Source organism: Galeopterus variegatus, unplaced genomic scaffold, assembly GCF_000696425.1.
Source record: "Galeopterus variegatus unplaced genomic scaffold, G_variegatus-3.0.2 Scaffold5378, whole genome shotgun sequence".
NCBI lineage: Eukaryota > Metazoa > Chordata > Mammalia > Dermoptera > Cynocephalidae > Galeopterus > Galeopterus variegatus.
Genome location: NW_007731489.1, coordinates 216,670 through 233,008, shown reverse-complemented (window position 1 = coordinate 233,008; position 16,339 = coordinate 216,670). Strand labels below are relative to the sequence as shown.

The 16,339-nt window shown below is 36.5% G+C and overlaps 1 long non-coding RNA gene across 1 annotated transcript in view; it reads left to right on the top strand.

The window, feature by feature from the left end:
- The first annotated feature begins 8,497 nt into the window (after positions 1–8,497).
- Positions 8,498–16,339, top strand: part of LOC103604763 — a 9,638-nt gene continuing 1,796 nt past the window's right edge. Inside the window, exons 1-2 of the long non-coding RNA XR_551743.1 lie at positions 8,498–8,909; positions 12,917–13,010. This is a non-coding gene — a long non-coding RNA (uncharacterized LOC103604763). The remainder of the gene's footprint in view (positions 8,910–12,916; positions 13,011–16,339) is intronic.

Sequence of the window (16,339 nt, the reverse complement as noted above, 5' to 3'; positions counted from 1 at the left end):
ATCCAATTCCCACTCCCCCCTCCAGGGTCTGCGTTGAATATCCCGCGGGTCGGGACAATGGACAATTTGACAATATGCATCAAACACTTCAAAATATGACTCTCAAACTTTAAGAAGTTATCCTGAAAAAAAAAAGTAAAAGATATTGGATTAGTCAGGATTCTCCAGAGAAAAAGAGCCAGAAGGAGATATTAATTAATTATTAATAAGTAAGTGGCACATGCCAGCATGAAGGCTAAGAAGTCCTAAGATCTGCAGTCCAAAGGCCTGAGAACTAGGAGGCACATGGTGTAAATTCCAGTCCAAGTCCAAATCTGAAGGCAAGAGGAGAACAATGTCTCAGCTCAAAGACGTGGAGGCAGAGAGAGCTAATTATCTCTTGCTCAGCCTTTTGTTCTATTCAAGCCTTCAATGGATTAAATGAGGCCTGCCCATATAAGGGAGGGCAATCTGCTTTACTCAGTCTACAGATTGAAATGTTAATGTCATCCAGAAAAATCCTCATAGACGCACCTGGAATTATGTTTAACAAAATATCTGACTGCCCAGTGGCCCAGTCAAGCTGACACAAAGTTAACCATCACAAGTATGTATTACTATAATATTTACCATAGTGACTTTTTTTTAGTTGTGGTAAAATGCATATAAAATTTGCCATCTCAACCATATTAAGTACATTCACATTGTTGTGCAACCAATCTTTAGAGCTCTTTTCATTTTACAAAACTAAAACACTGTAGTCATTAAACAACAACTCTCCATTCCCCCTGCCTCCAGTCCCCGGCAACCACCATTCTACTTTCTGTCTGCAGCAATTTGACTACTCTAGGTACCTCATATAAGTGGAATCATACAATATTTGTTCTTTTGTTATTTCACTTAGCATAATACATCAAGGTTTATTCACATTGTAAGATGTCTCAGAATTTCCTTCCTTTTTAAGGTTGGATAATATTCCATTGTATGTATATACTACATTTTGTTTACTTATTCATGTGTCATTGGACACTTAGGTTACTTCCACTCTTTGGCTATTGTGAATAATGCTGCTGTGACTGTGGATGCATACCATAGTAATTTTAAGAAATAGGTTTTGCTGTTACTACTACTGGTGAGAGTTTACATTGCTATAAAATAACAACAGTTAAATATTAATTATTATTTGTATTAAATATATATTAATTCTCTAAAATAATCAACCCAAGAGTAGCCATTTATTGAAATATGACTTTGTTCACTCAGACACATCTGGTCAATCATATGTGGACAGAATCTCATCAGAAATGTGTATAAGTATTTATGTATTTTGCAAAACATTGGATAAGACAAGCCACTACTTTTGATATCCTATGAAAAGCTTTCTCAGAGAAAGCTGCAGCTGATCCTAGAGATCATGTGAGCATAGAAGTCATCATATTATTAGAGCCAAATGTGCTTTTATAAGTAATTCAGGACAACAGCTCTTTTTAAGGATGAAGATGCTGAATCTGAAGTATTAAATGAATTTCCCAAAGTCAAGGTAATTTCCATTAGTTCTAGGATCTCTAAATTATATTTAAATGATTTATAGATAAGCAAACTATAATAAAGCATCTCCAAATTATAGGAACCAATCTGAAGTTTATCTATCTATGTACAGAAACTTATACTAGATCTTCCACATATTTATGAAAAAATTTTATACTTATGATAATTCCTTCAGGTTTTAAAAATTATTTTGAAATTTACATACAGCAAAGTTGACCTTTTTATGTACAGTTCCTTAAGTTTTAACACATTTGTAGATTTGTAACCACAATCAGGATACAGAAGAGTTCCACCCTACAAAAAACCTCCTTCATGCTTCCTCTTTATAGTCAAACCATATTCCTACCCCTAGACTCTGGCAATCACTGATCTGCCTTACATCTATAATTTGCCTTTCCAGAATATCAGAAAAGTAAACTCATACAATATGTAATATTTGGAAACTGGCTTTTTTCATTCAGCAGGGCTTTGAGTCTCATCATGTTGTTATAGCAATAGTTCATTCTTCTTTATGTTGAGTAGTGTTCCATTGTATGGATGTACCACAGTTAACTTATTCACCTGTTAAAGAACATCTGAGTTTCCCAATTTGTGAAGATTATGAATAAAACTTCTATAAACATTGAGGTACAGGTTTTTTTTCTGCAAAAATAAGTTTTCATTTTTCTGTTTTTGTATGTATGTAAGTTTTCATTNCCAAAGTCAAGGTAATTTCCATTAGTTCTAGGATCTCTAAATTATATTTAAATGATTTATACATAAGCAAACTATAATAAAGCATCTCCAAATTATAGGAACCAATCTGAAGTTTATCTATCTATGTACAGAAATTTATACTAGATCTTCCACATATTTATGAAAAAATTTTATACTTATGATAATTCCTTCAGGTTTTTTTTTTTTTAAAGATGACCGGTAAGGGGATCTCAACCCTTGGCTTGGTGTTGTCAGCACCACGCTCAGCAAACCGGTCATCCCTATATAGGATCCGAACCCGTGGCCTTGGTGTTATCGGCACCACACTCTACCGAGTGAGCCACGGGCCGGCCTAATTCCTTCAGGTTTTAAAAATTATTTTGAAATTTACATACAGCAAAGTTGACCTTTTTATGTACAGTTCCTTAAGTTTTAACACATTTGTAGATTTGTAACCACAATCAGGATACAGAAGAGTTCCACCCTACAAAAAACCTCCTTCATGCTTCCTCTTTATAGTCAAACCATATTCCTACCCCTAGACTCTGGCAATCACTGATCTGCCTTACATCTATAATTTGCCTTTCCAGAATATCAGAAAAGTAAACTCATACAATATGTAATATTTGGAAACTGGCTCTTTTCATTCAGCAGGGCTTTGAGTCTCATCATGTTGTTATAGCAATAGTTCATTCTTCTTTATGTTGAGTAGTGTTCCATTGTATGGATGTACCACAGTTAATTTATTCACCTGTTAAAGAACATCTGAGTTTCCCAATTTGTGAAGATTATGAATAAAACTTCTATAAACATTGAGGTACAGGTTTTTTTTTCTGCAAAAATAAGTTTTCATTTTTCTGTTTTTGTATGTATGTAAGTTTTCATTTCTCAAATCCCTAGGCTAGGACTAAGATTCCTAGGTTGTACGTGGAACATATATTTGACTTTATAAGAAACTCTCTTCCAAAGTGGCTGCATTCCCATTGACAGGTAGGAAAGTTCCAGTGTTTCTGCACCCTTGCTAACATTTTGGATTATCAGGTTTTTGGTTTGTTTTGGGTTTTTTTAATTTTAGTCTTTCTAATAAGTGTGTAGTGGTTTCTCATTGTGGATTTTATTTTGATTACCCTAATGGCTAATGATTTTGATCATTTTTCACATGTTTTGTCTGTCTGTTTGTTGGTTTGTTTGTTTTGGTGGCTGGCCATATGGGAATCTGAACCCTTGTCCTTGGTGTTATCAGCATCACATTCTCCCAAGTGAGCTAACCAGCCATCCCTTTGTGTTTATTTGCCATCCATTTTTTAATTAGGTTGATTGTTTTCTCATTGTCAAGATTTGAGAATTCTTTAGATATACTGGATGTTGGATATGTGATTTGCAAATATTTTCTCCCAGACTATATCTTGTCTTTTTATTCTCTTAGCAGTGTCTTTCACAACAGTTTTTAATTTTGTGAAGTCCAATTTATTAACATTTCCCTTCAGGGGTCATGCTTTTGGTGACAATTTAATCCTAACCTAAGGTCAGGAAGATTTTTTTCTGTTTCTTTCTAAAAGTTGTATAGTTTTTTGTTTTACTTTCAGATATATAATCCATTAGAGTTCATTTTTGCATAATATATAAGATTTAGGACAAAGTTCAATTCTTTATCTATGGCTCTTGATAAGGATAGATTGTGTCCCCCAAGTTTTATGTATTAGAATCTTGATCCCCACTGTGACTGTTGGGAGAGTATATAAGATTTAGGACAAAGTTCAATTCTTGATCTATGGCTCTTGATAAGGATTGATTGTGTCCCCCAAGTTTTATGTATTAGAATCTTGATCCCCACTGTGACTGTTGGGAGAGTGGGAAATCCTTTTATGGTAATTGAAAGGTGGGGACTTGAAGAGGTGATTGGATTGTGAGGACTATGCGCTAGTGAATGGATTGATCCATTCACTGAGTAATAAATTGGTAGATTAATGGTGGTCATGGGTGTGGTTCTGATGGCTTTAAAAGGAGCCAACTAAGGAGGTTAGCTCTCTCTCTGCTTCCACCATCTTGCAATATGATACCCTGTGTTGCTAAAGCTACCACCATGGAAAACCCTTACCAGATGTTTTCCCTAAACTTTGGACTTCCCAGCCTCCAAAACTGTAAGTAATAAATTTCATTTTCTTATATTACCCAGTTCCAGGTATTCTGTTGTAAGCAACTGAAATGGGCTAATATAGCTGTCCAATTGTTCTAGCACCAATTGTTGAAAGGGTTATGCTTACTCCATTGAGCAGCCTTTGCACTTTTGTTAAAAATCACTCAGCCATAGTTGTGTGGCTAAATTTCCAGACTCTCTATTCTGTTCCATTGATCTATGTGTCTATCCATTTCTTAGTATTACACTTTCTTGATTACTATAACTTTGAGATTTTGACTTTTTCTTGTTTTTGAAATTGTTTGAGATATTCCAGTTACTTTGCCTTTCCAGATAAATTTTAAAATAAGCTTGTCTACTGTCTAGATCTACAAAAAACTCTGCTAGAATTTATATTGAAATTTTGTTAAATCTATAGGTCAATTTGAGGAGAATAGACATCTTAACTATAATCAAGTCTTCCAATCTATGAACACAGTGTCTCCATTCATTTAGGCTTTTTAAAAAATTTTATTTCATCAGCATTTTGTAGTTTTTAGCATACAGATCCTGCACATCTTGTTAGATTTATACCTAAGTAGTTCCTTTTTTTTATAGAGGTGTCATATGGTATTGCTTTTTAATGTTGGTTTCCAATTGTTCATTGCTAGTATATAGAAATACAATTGGTATTATATGTTGTCTTTATAATCTGTAACCTTGCTAAACTCATTTATTTATCTTAGGATCTTTTTTTGTAGTTTTCTTGGGATTTTCTACATAATGATGTCATTTATAAATAGTGTGAGTTTTGTTTCTCATTTCCAACCTATATGCATATGCTTTTATTTTTTTACTTGTCTTATTGCACTGGATATAACTTTTAATAGAAGAGTTGAGATTAAATGTTTTTACCTTTTTATTAAAGCATTTAGTCTTTCACCATTAAGTATTAAGTTAGCTATGACATTTTTATAGATGCCTTTTATCAGCTTAAGGAAGTTCCCTTCTATTTTGAATTTGCTGAGTTTTTATGAAAATGAATATTAAAAATTTCAAATGCTTTTGCTCTATCAATTGATATCATCATGTGGTTTTCCTTCTTTAATCTGTTAATATAATGGATTACATTCATTTCCAAAAATTGAACCAACTTTGGTTTCTGTAATTAACCACACTTATTTATTGTTTCTTACCTCTTATAACATATTGCATGATTCAATTCACTAATATTTTATTAAGTATTTTTATGTGTATGTTCATGTGGGATATTGCTCAGTAGTTTTGTTTTGTTTTGTTTTTCTTGTAGTTTCTTTGCCAGATTTTGGTATCAAGTTAGTGCTTGCCACATAAAATGAATTGGAAAGTGCTCTCTTTTCTATTTTCTGGAAGAGTTAGTATAGAATTGATATTCGTTCTTTTTTAAATGTTTGGAAGAATTCACCAGTGCAACCATCTGAGCCTGGAGGTTGGAAGCAGGGATTATAATAAATTCAGTTTCTTTAATACTTATTGGACTATTCAAATTATCTATTTCATCTTGAGTGAGCTGTGGTAGTTTGTGCTTTTTGAGAAATTGGTCCAGTTCAACTAAGGTATAAAACTTATGTATGTAGAGTTGTTTGTAATATTTCTTTATTATTCTTTTGATATCTGTAGGGTCTGCAATGATATCCCCTGTTTCATTACTAATACAGGTAATTTGCATCTTTTTTTATGTTGTTAGTCTTGCTAGAGGCTTATCAATTTTACTGAGCTTTTCAAAGAACCAGTTTTTCATTTCACTGATTTTATCTGTTGTTTTCCTGTTTTTGAGTTCACTTATTTCTGTTTTTATCTTTACTATTTTCATACTCTACTTGCTGTGGCATTATCTTAATATTCTTTTTCCAGTTTCTTAAGACAGGAAGTTATATTATTGATTTCGGACTTTTTTTCTTTTCTAAGGTAAGCATTTGGTAATATAAATTTCCTTCTCAGGGCCGGCCTGGTGGTGCACTGCTACAGTGCGCCGCTTGCGAAGCGCAGCGGCGCTCCTGCCGAGGGTTCGGATCCCACATGCAGACTGGCCGCTCACTGGCTGAGTGAGGTGCGGGGGCAACACCGAGGGTTGCGATCCCGTTGCTGGTCCCGGTCCGGTACGTGCGCGACACTGAGGGTTGTGATCCGTTGCCGGTCACAAAAAAAGAGACAAAAAGGAAAAAAATAAAATAAAATAAAATAAAATAAAAAAATAAAAAATAAATTTCCCTCTCATCACTGCTTTAATGCATGTAATAAAGTTTGATATATTCTATTCATTTCACGAAGTTCAATGTATTTTTTAAACTTCCTTTAAGATGTAGCAGCACATGCACCTCCGAAGGCAATTTAGTTCACCAAGAAGTCTGAATGCAACTGGGAAAGAAGAAGTGAAAAAGAACCTTCCAGAGCATCCAGGAGTCCCACCAACCACCTCAGACTTCATACTGTTAGCTCTTGAATCAGACAGCTGAGATGTGAATCCTGTCTCTGGATTCTAGCTGTGTGCCTTTGGACCCAGCTAGATTATTTATTATCTATTATCTATTTATTTATTTATTTGTTATCTCTCTGGAGGCTCAGTTTTCCTATTTGTCAAGTGAGAATATTAGTAATTCCTACCTCATGGGGTAATTGTTAGGACTAAATGAGATAAAGGATGTAAGGCAGATAGCATGATGCATATTAAGTACTTAATAAATGTTCATTATCATTAAAAAAAAAGATGTAGCAGTATGGCAGACATTAACTGCCAGGGTTGTTTGGTCTAACTTATTATTTATACAGGAAATAAAATTATATAAAACATAGTAATTATTTCTTGGTAATACGATAATGTTTGCCTTAAAAAGAGTATTTTCTGTCATTATTTTTATATGGATTATGAAAATAAAAATAGAGCTTATAAAATGTAAACAATGTTGGTCCTTATAAAATTGCACCGTTTGATTTTTTAATATACAAAAAGATTAGTTTCATATGGTTCAGCCTAATAATTCTTATAATTTGATATGTATAAATGGTTCTCCTTTAATTATTGAGTCTCAATATTCTGTCAGGATTTGGGGTAACAAAGAGAAAAAGATGTACCATGCAGATCTGAGTCGGCAATATGACTCAGGATCAGATAGTAGGTTTTGTAAGTATCTCAGATAATAGAATGAATTCTTGAGAGCAGATTAAAGGAGGAAAATACAGCCTTGACCGGCCAGTTCAAGTTTTCTAGCATGTCCAAGAGGTCAGGGTATCAGAATGAGCAAGAAGACAATGCCAAAGAAAAGGCCTCAGGTAAAGGCTCTTGCTGCTTTCCCAATTACAGGTGCTAATTTAGTATGTTCTAAAGAGAGAAACTTCCAGAATCAGTGAGATAAAAATCTGCTTCTGTAGCTCACAATGTGATATTAGGTAAGTTTTTTTTTTAACCTTGCCTATAATAGCAGGGATAATAATGCCTAACTTGTAGTATTGCTGCAGAGATCTAAGTAGATAACACATGTTGAGTGCCTGGCACAAATTAGGAACCCAGTATGTGTTAGTTCTTCTCTTCCTTAGTCTCTGAGAAAGTCACTGCTCTGGAAGACCCCAAAGTTAGAGGAGTGGCGTATGTCACTGGTTTGGGCATGGACTTTGGAATCACAGCACTATGTTCTGACTTCATTGGCCACATGACCATTGGCAAATTATGTAACCTCTTGATGCCTCAGTTTTCCTTCTATAAAATACTGCCTACCTCCTACAGTTGTTGAGAAAATCAAATTAGTTAATATATATAATGTGCTTAGAACACTGCCTGGCACATAGCAAGCATGATATAAGTGCTATCTTATTAGTAATATCAGACAACTAATTGGGATTGAAACTTTCATTTTGAGGGAAAACATGAGGTCAGGAGAGGAAGGAGGAAGAGAAGAAGGAGGAAGGGGGTGGGGGAGGAAGAGGACAGAGGGTGAGATGATAGAAGAGAAGAGAAGGAAGGGAAAAATATATTTTAAACATTCCTTTTCTCTTTCTAAGAAGTTGGGAGGAATAGCACTAACACTGTGCCAGACAGGATGCTTGCTACATGAAATTTCTCTGGTAATGAAATCTTCGAATATTTTTATTATTTGTTTTTTAAAAATAAAAGCAGGCCATGAGGAAAGTCCAGAGAACAAGGCTTTCACAATCAGTGAGTGAGAATGCAGGTAAAATGGAGAGCAAAAGGAGAAGAAAGCCACCACGCAGCAGCTTTGCAGCCATTGTGGATTCTGTTTCAGAGAAGAGAAATCATGAGCGGCAGATAATCACTTCATTTACTTCTTCAGGCTCTGAAGATAGTCCTTGATGCAAAAGTATCCTTGCAGAGCTCGTCAGTGATGTTCCCCTTTAATGGATTGATGTCTTTATAATACACATTGTGAAAATTGGTTTCGCTCTGTCTCCTGAGTGTATACCATTATGGCTTTCTTTTTAATGATTGTTGGCAACTAACTGCATGACAGCATTGAACACAAATACCACTGATGATGATGAATGGATTGAGGAATGTGGAATGCACTGTACGAGAAGGGTAAGACATTATGTCTGTGTAATTGCTTCATCTCCCTTAGGATAGACAAAGCTCAAAGAATTGTGAACATAGATGACTCACAGACATGTTCTTTGGGGTTACCCAGAATCCGTCTCTCAAACCATGTTAACCTTTTCTCCTTTCCTCACTCATCACAGGTGTGCTCCCTGGACAGGGCATCTTGACAGGGTGTTCACCCACTTCACCTTCACACTTTTATTTACTGCAACGTCTTCTCAAAGACAAAGCACTTAAAAACACTAAAGCAACAGGAAAACATTCATTTGAGATTGGGTTTTTGACATTTTTGCAAAACACATAATAAGTAATTTAGAAGTTTTATTTTAAGTATTATTCTTTCATATTTTATTGCTAATACTGCCCATCAACATATGCTAATAATATGAGTGTCGAGAAGCCTATACTAATTTGATGTTTTCCAGTTAACAACTATGTGAAAAACTTTTTTTTTTTTTTTGGCTAAAAACTGCCTTTGAAAAGCCAGATTCTTGAAACAATTTTGTTGGAATCATGTTCCATTTGATATTATTTCCCAACAAATAAGGTATTTAACAAATGGTCATCCAAATACTTCCTGAAACTTCTGTTGCCTGAGAGCTCACTACTTGATGAGGTAGCCCTTAGTATTTATTGTCTTTGAACGTTTTCAAGACTGTAAATATTTAGATGGTTCTTCCTGGTCTTGACCTAAGATGTTAACCCTGTAACCTCACAGTCCACATCTCTTCCTTGTGATGATTCTTCAAATATCTGAAACCTCGTATTACTTTGCTAAGCTTCTGTCCCACCACACATGAAATGGTTACCAGACTGAAGATACTTTTGGCTAATGTACTAGACATCTTCAGCCTGCCAATGTTGCTCACGAACTCTAACATTTAGAATAAAATGTTCCAGCATAATCCTATGGGTCAGAGTCATTAGAATATGATGGAGCAATTATCTCCTCTCTCCTGAACCACATTTTTCTTTGCCCAAAGTCTGCTTTCTTTTTAGAAGCAGTTTTCTTCTCTGCTGTTCAAACCCAGATTATAACCAATTAAAAAACTTGTCCTTTTTCATGTAAACTACTACAGTCGGTCCTTTCCCTCCCTGTTGTTTTCTGCCTCTCATTTTAGCAAATCTAAAGAATCCATTCTATTGGCCTAACTATTACATCACGCTGAAGGCATCAAAACATAATGGTTCAGAGTGTGTACTTCAAAGCCAGGCTACTTGATTTTAAACCTTAACTCTATAATTTCTTTGCTGTGTGGTCTTGGGCAAGTGACTTGATACTCCTATGTGCCAAGTTTCTCATCTATAAAATAAAATTAAATGATATAATCTATATAAGACACATATAAGAGTGCATATAGTAAGCGCTAGACAAGTGTTCAAAGCTAATGTTTCACGTTCAGCTGTTTCTCCAGCATTGTATCATCTGTAGACTAGAATAACATGCTTGCTATGCATTAACCCAAGTCATTGACAAAATGCAAGTAAGGCAGCATCGAGGACAGAATTGAGAGTAAGTGTACTCGGTAGAGAAAGCAAGATGATGAGCCCAGGCAGGGTTCTGCGGTCTGGATAAGGGGGTGCATATCAGTGAGATCCAGGGTAGATAGTGCACCACCGAAGTTGGATTAGGATTTAGCTGTGGGGTTTTGTGTGTGTGTGTGGGTGTGTTTTAATTTTTACGATTTGAATTGACACATTGTAATTGTATATAGTTATGGAGTATAATCTGATGGGGTATTTTTGTTTGGTTGGTTTTTTATTGGTTATGAATATTCATGAGATACAAAGCTGATTGTCACCCCTCATCCCCATGATGCGGGGGCCAGATTCATACTGGCTGTATAGCCATTACTACAAATTGCATTTGTACCCCGTGTCCCCTACCCAATTATTCCCAGCCACCCTCCTCTCCCCCCCCCCCACTTGGTAGCCTTGAGAATGTTCTCTCCCTCTGCAAGTCCAATGCACTACTGTGGTCTTTCTTTCCTTCCTTTTTTCTTGCTTAGCTCCCACATATGAGTGAATACATGAGGTATTTGTCCCTCTGTACTTTGCTTATTTCACTCAACATAAGTTTCTCCAGGCCCATCCATGTTGTTGCAAATGGGAGTATTTCATTCTTTTTTATGGCAGAGTAGTATTCCACGGTGTATATTTACCATGGTTTCCTTATCCAATTATCCATTGATGGACACTTAGGTTGTTTCCATGTCTTGGCTATTGTAAACAGAGCTGCGATGAACATGGGAGTGCAGTTATCCCTTCGACATGATGATTTCCATTCCTCTGTGTATATATTCAGAAGTGGGAATGCTGGATCATATGGAAGATCTATCTGTAGTTGTTTGAGAAACCTCCCTACTGTTTTCCATAGTGTTTGTACTAATTTACAGTCCCACCAACAGTGTAGGAGTGTTCCCTTCTGTCCAAATCCTCACAGCATTTGTTATTTTCAGTCTTTTTGATTCTAGCCAGTCTAGAGGTGGTATCTCAATGTGGTTTTAATTTGCATTTCCCTTGTGAATAGTGATGTTGAGCATTTTTTCATCTACCTGTTGGACATTTGTATGTTTTCCTTTGAAAAATGTCTATTCAGCTCCTTTGCCCATGTTTTAATTGGGTTGTTTGGTTTTTTACTATATAATTGTTTGAGTTCCTTGTATATTTAGCTGTGCTTTTTTCAGATTTCAAAAGAGATTTCAAAAGAGGGGCAGAGCACAAGCTGGGTCGATGCCACACACTGTACAATTTCCCATGCAGTGGGAGCACTACAATCACCTATGCCAAACACCAAAACAGAAGGGTCACCTCTAGAGCAAAGATTAGCAGTGGCACTGTAGACCAAGACCTAAAAGCAGACAGCTCCTTCCCCAGTGATGCTTTGATGCAGCTGCATTATTGACCCTCCCTATTACATCTTTTTTTACCTCAGTTTTTCTGAACAGTTATGTTTCCATAAAATGTATACACTGCATAATTAAATACCGCACACATATGCACCCTAACTTTTACACCACTACTTTTTATATGGCTGTGCTCTTTTATCCCCTTACCGCTATAGAAGAATTCAAGGGCACTCTTACAGTTACATCAGAGTGAAAAGCACAAATTATTTAACCACTGTAGATGAGGTAAAGTACACAAACACAATATTATCCAGTTATGCTTAAAAGGCTTTAAAATATTGAACAGTTCATTTAAGCATTTCCTACAATTCCTCTCCTTTTAACATAGTGTGAACAAATAGCTCTCAAACTTTGGGTGGCATTCAGACATGCATGGCTGCAAGTAACAGAAAACGCTATTCAAGCTTGTTTAAATAATAAGAACATTTATTAGCTCACAGGTGGGGAAGGCAAGATCTGGGTCAGGCTTCAGGACATTGTTGAACCAGTGGCTCAACAATGTTATGAGGACTCCAATTCTTTCCATCTCTTTGCTCTTCCTTCCACAGTGTTAGATTCTTCCTCTTGTGGTTGTCGGCTAGTTTCCAAGGTGGGCCACATGCTTCCTCAGACAGGTGCATTTAGAGGAAGAGCAGCTTTTCTCTCTCAAGAGTAAGGGAAGAAAAGCTGGATGATAGGTAGCTCAGATTTATTTTTCTATTACCTCTAATCTTAAACCAATTATTGGAAAGGCGAACGGGATTACACTTAAATCAAGAACATCCTCCCAAAAACTGAAATTAATTCCCCAAACTATATCACTGCTATACAAAGCAGGAGCCATGGGATGAGTGTTGGGGAGTTAAGTACCAGGAGCACAAGAATCAGACCCTCTTGTCGAATCTGAAGAAAGCAATGGAACATGTTACCAGAAAACACAAATATATACCAAATTTTCACACAATTTCAGGTGGTTCAAAGGGCCTTCTAAAGCATACTATAGCTCTTACAGGACTCAAGTCTGTAAACCCAACAAGGGTATAGATGGACCTATGGTGGTGCAATCATTCTAACAATATGCCTTTCTTCTTCTTACTGTAGTTCCAGAAAGTGCTGCAAGTCTCCTCCTGATGCCCAGATGCAAGAGCATCATGTATACGCCAGGGTGCTCTTTGATCTTAACCTGATACACAAGGTTGGCAGCTGACCACTGACACCTCCCCTGGGAGTGTCAGCTTCATTCCTTCTCCCTCCTTCATCAGGTGCTCTTCTGCCAGCTCTTTATACACCCCACAGACCAGCATGTCTGGAGAGCCAAGTTTTCAGTCACACTTGACCCTTCCTTTCTCTTTGCCTTAGGCTCTTTCTTAAAAACCACTCCTTTCTTTCCCACATTCCGGATATTTAGAATATCCCAGATTCTAAAGTGCAAATTTATTAAGCACTTGCTATGGAGTAGGCATTCTGTCTATAGTAAATTGTTGAATCTCGACCACGTCATAGGGAAAGTGTGATTTGCCTTGTTCTAAGATGAAGTCACTGTACAGAAAGGTTACTTAGCAAGAGGCAAAACTGCAATTTAAACCCAGATCTGCCTGATTCCAGATCATATGCTCTTTCCACAGCTCTACCACATCCCTAGACTTTCTTAATCTCAGTTCTGCGCATGACCAAAAAAACACCAACTTCCCAATGAAGTCCTTGTCAATTAACTCTAATTTTTTAAAAAATCTCAGATCTCACTTTTATATAAAGCCATAAAAATATCAGCTCTTGATCCAGAGTTTACCCTTTAATTCACAGTTGCTTTATGGCAGGGGAGAATCTCATCCTACTTTTGTATTTGGTGCTCCCAAAAAGGGGAGTTTTTTTTCATCAATCACAAAAATCTCAATTTTTTTCCTTACTGCTTCTGTGAAGGTCTTAATTTGACTCAGTAACTAGAAATATTTGGTATGTGATTTTTAACCAAAGAAAACAGTAGTTTTCTACCTTCCTTTTAGTCTTAACTCTAACACTCTCCTCTAGTTCTTCTAATCTTATTCACATAACCAGCTATCTTCACATTCCAGTCAGGGGGGTAGAATCACAGACAAAAACAATCTTTCTACAATGCTGTGACTGTGAAGAGAGACAGAGCTCTCCTTTCAAAGCCACATGCTTACAGTAACTATAATCACACTGCAGTTCTGTGATGTTGATAGCGAAATCAAATACCTTCTTCTTGAGTCAGAAAGACATCTTGCTATTTATGAGGTATGTAAAATAACACCTAGAAAATTGAACATGGCACATATGTATGTAGGGATGAAACAGCAAACTGAAGCCTGGGTGTCTTCACAGTCCTGGGACTGGACTGATATAGAATGACAAAGAACGTTACAGAGGAAAGGGAGCTTTGCAAATAAATAGCAAAAGGGCTGAGGTAATATCAAAAGTATTTAGCAACTGGTATGGCATAGGCCCCTATAAGAGCAGATGCCAACCTTAGCCCCAGTGCAGGGCCCTAGAGGCCTCCAGCCATGTGAAAGTTTTCCAGTTTAGATGCTAGAGAGTAGGGAAGTCTGGAGAGTCCCAGGGGAAATGCCACAATGGTGAAGGCAAACTCAGGGGCAGCAGGACAATGCCTATTTACTTACTGAATGGAAATATTCTAAAACTATAGAATCTGCTCTTAAAGGTGAATCTACTGCATATCAATTGGGAGAAAGAGGATAGGTGACCCGACATCCTAATGTGCCCAGGACAGTCCCAGTTTACACCTGTTATTCCACTGTCATTACTAATAGCTTCTTCTTAGAGAATCGTGTTTACTCTTTCTGCTCTTGTATTAAGATGACCATATAATATATCTTAAAGTGTTTCTGATTGGACAATACAAAGACAATACAAAGACCCTAATACAAAGACCCTAATACAAAGACAAAATATGATTCTTTTTGAAGCAAAAGGTCATAGGTATGGGAAAACTTTGGCATCCAGAGAAAATGTCTCCATTAATCCCCCACCAAAGACTGTGGGTATATGACCACTAGTTTNTTCTGCTCTTGTATTAAGATGACCATATAATATATCTTAAAGTGTTTCTGATTGGACAATATATTATGTAGTCACCCTAATACAAAGACAAAATATGATTCTTTTTGAAGCAAAAGGTCATAGGTATGGGAAAACTTTGGCATCCAGAGAAAATGTCTCCATTAATCCCCCAACAAAGACTGTGGGTATATGACCACTAGTTTTCAGGGTAATCTAAGAAGTCAAGGATACAGCCAAAGACAGCCCAAGATAATAGAGCTGCCAATAAATCCACTGCCAGGGCTCCAGGAAAAGTAAGAGCCGGAAGAAAGACAGAAGTCAAACACTGGGAATCTTGACAAGGAGACCCTCTCAGCCACAATAAGCAAACAAAAGACAACCCAGAAAATGTCCTGGACTGCCTTATATGGCCATGAAGGTTGTGCACTACCCAGCAACAAGGATGTCATTCCATAGACTATGACGTGAATGCCATTCTCTAGCATTGAACAGTGCAGTCTACATAGCACACGTGGCAATCTCAAAAAGTAGCATTGTTTCAATTTCTGTGTGCCCACACATTGACCTAATTTTTGATATTTGCACTTTTCATTAATTAAATTTCTTTTCTAAAACCCTTACAGTCTGTTCAATCATTCTGATATGTTCAGGATGGTTATGTGCAAACAATTCCATGGTATTAATTACTTGCTAACCTTGAAGAGGGGTAATCTCTCCATCCCACCCACCCTCAGAGAACAAAGTATGTCATAGACTGCATTTTAAAATAGGAAGATAAAGGGATGAACAAAGATTCATTTGGAACTCTCCCACAATGTGTAACAATTCACAAAGTACACACTTTTATCAGTTCCCAGGTTCCATCGCTTCCTCTGTATAACATTCTTTTGCTTGACAGAGAGTGCAATTAAAGATCATCATACATTTTACAGTGGGCAATGATAATCAAGGAGATTGAAATTATTATAATCCTGATATCATTAAAATAGACATCTTCCAAATCATTATAGAAAAGAAAGACGTACTAGTGTATTCCAAACCATCTCACAGAGAGTAGGTACAAGTAAGGAATTCACATTTACATTAATACCCCCAAATTGCAATGGCTTCAAGTTTCTACCTTCATTGCTAGAACTAAATCAAGAAATAAAATGTTTCTGTGACAAAAGGGTCAGAGAAGGCTGAATTAAAATGTAAATGAGGGATCAAAATTATCTAAAATGATATTTTGACAGTTGTCAGGAGCTGAAAAAGTTAGTGTAGTTCATATGGTAGATAGTAACTTTTAAGATCGTACTTTGCATGTTCTCACCTTCATGCCCTTGTCCATGCCATGCTCTTCCTTGATAGTGTCCTAACCTTTTGACCTACTGAAATCCTGTCCATCCTTCAAGGCCTCCTCTATGAAGCTTTCCAGATCTCTCCAACAAAATGCAATGTCTCTATCCATTACATCCATACCTATTACCTATATGTGCATTTAAC